Here is a 2,135-nt window from a genome sequence, read left to right on the forward strand (position 1 = left end):
TCTCTCTCTCTCTCTCTCTCTCACACACACACACACACACACACGTATAGAAGAGGGGCTTTAAAAAGTTCAAGGGAAAATTCCATTATCTTTCAATTCCATTTTTTTCACATACTTTTTGAAGCCCTCTCATATATACAGTTTTGAAATCTTTTAATAAAAATCAAGAGAGTGACTAGTTCCACATATTCAGATTCATGAGTTGGTCTCAAGTTAAGCCACTTCTCAGGAATCCAATAATCCCACTTGGTAGCATTAGGCCACAGGTTACTGGCTGAAGATGGATTTCAGAAACAAAGAAAATCAAAAGCAAATACTCTTTTCAAGTTAGCAATCAGCACTCTGGGATCTGAATCATATTGTCAGCCAGGGAGAAGCAAGCATTCTCTACCCTAGCACTTTCCTTATGATGTGGGTGGAATCTGATTCTCAATTTCCATTTATGAAACAAGAAAAGCAAGTTGAAGTCTTATATTTTCTTCTTTTTTCCATTTGCACAGTCCTAAATAACACATCACCGTCTTACTGTGAACAAACTAATGAATACAGTATCAGGAAAACTTAAAACATAGTTTTTACTAGTTTTCATTTTCACATAGCTCATGCCTAGGAGTCATGGCATGGCACTGTGGGTTAATGTGCTGGACTGCAAGGTCGGTTTGAACCACAAGGTCGGTGGTTCAAGCTCACCAGGCACTGCTTACAAACCCTATATAGGGTCACTATGGGTCAGAACAAACTCAATGGCACACAACAACAACAACAGGGACTGGGAAAGAGAATTTAAGCAATTCTGATAGCAATATTCAAGGAAAGTATCTCCACATTTTCTGTGAATCTACAACAATTTCATATTTGATATAAATGGTCAAAGTTTAAAAATACAAGTGTTTAAATTAAAAAAAAAAAATCACAGATTCACACTCCCATGAATTGGTGCTTAAAACCATTCAGTTTTAAACTCCATTTTTAAAGAGTGACCTTTTGAGATCCATTGGTGTCTTTACTTTATCACTGAATTTCAGAGGTCACACAGCCACATTTTTACTGTAACTGAACATGTTTTCCTTTGCACCACAACTTCAACACTTCCTCAGACTGCTTTTGCTTTGCTTGATCCTCCTCTAGTAGTGAACTCACTGTGTCTGTAAAGCATCCGATCTCAGGACAGAAGAGCTCTAGTTACTAAACAGCTCTTAACAGGGTCAGGGGTCAGGGGTAAGGCGGTGATAGAATTCTCACCTTCCATGTGGGTCCCTGAGAGAAACATGTAGGCAGCCTGCTTCAATAAAGGTCACAGTCATGAAAACCCCATGAGTTGCTATGAGTCAGAATCACCTGGCCGGCAGTGCGGTTGGCATTAAGCCCACAGTTAATTAAAGCCCATCCCTTTACATCTGCATTACTCTACTTCCTTGCTCCTTCTTCAGATTTCCCCTCTTCAATGACATCCTGTTACATTTGGCCCATCATATTAATCTATCAAGATCATTTTAGCAACTGTATGGGCTATCCAAAATGTTACCTCTCTCACCATATCTATGGTATTTGTGCTGTTTGTCAATTGTGTTTAATTCATTCATTCACATACATATTCATTCATTCAACAAATAGTTATTGAGCATCAATTATCATGTTAGGGTCTGGGCTAGACTCCAAAGGGATACAGAAACAAACATTCGTTTCTGGTCTCAGGAACTACTGAGTAGGGATGACAGAGTTTAGTCAATCAAACTAATGAACCTGCAACTACAAACTGACATAATTATTCTGAAATAAAGAAGACATTTTTATTCATGATTAAAACCAAGCAATCCAATGTGAAGGAGTGGGAGAGCGGTGCTTGTTTAGTGGTAGAATTTCGCACTTTCATGTGGAATATTCATGTTCTAGTCTCCACTGATGCACTTCATGGGCACCTACCACCATTAGAGAGTACCATAGTATATGATGCCAGAGTTCAGCAGAACTTCCAGGCTAAGACAGAGTAGGAAGAAAGGAATAGTGGGCTATTTTGGGAAAATCTGCCCGTGAAAACACTATGAATCACAAGGACCCAGTATAGCTGTGTATAATGTCACCATGAGTCAGGGGCTGATTTCATGAGCTCTGGTAGCGTAGTGGTTACGAATCGG

The sequence above is a fragment of the Chrysochloris asiatica genome, unplaced genomic scaffold (genome assembly GCF_000296735.1).
Source record: "Chrysochloris asiatica unplaced genomic scaffold, ChrAsi1.0 scaffold00121, whole genome shotgun sequence".
Classification (NCBI taxonomy): Eukaryota; Metazoa; Chordata; class Mammalia; order Afrosoricida; family Chrysochloridae; genus Chrysochloris; species Chrysochloris asiatica.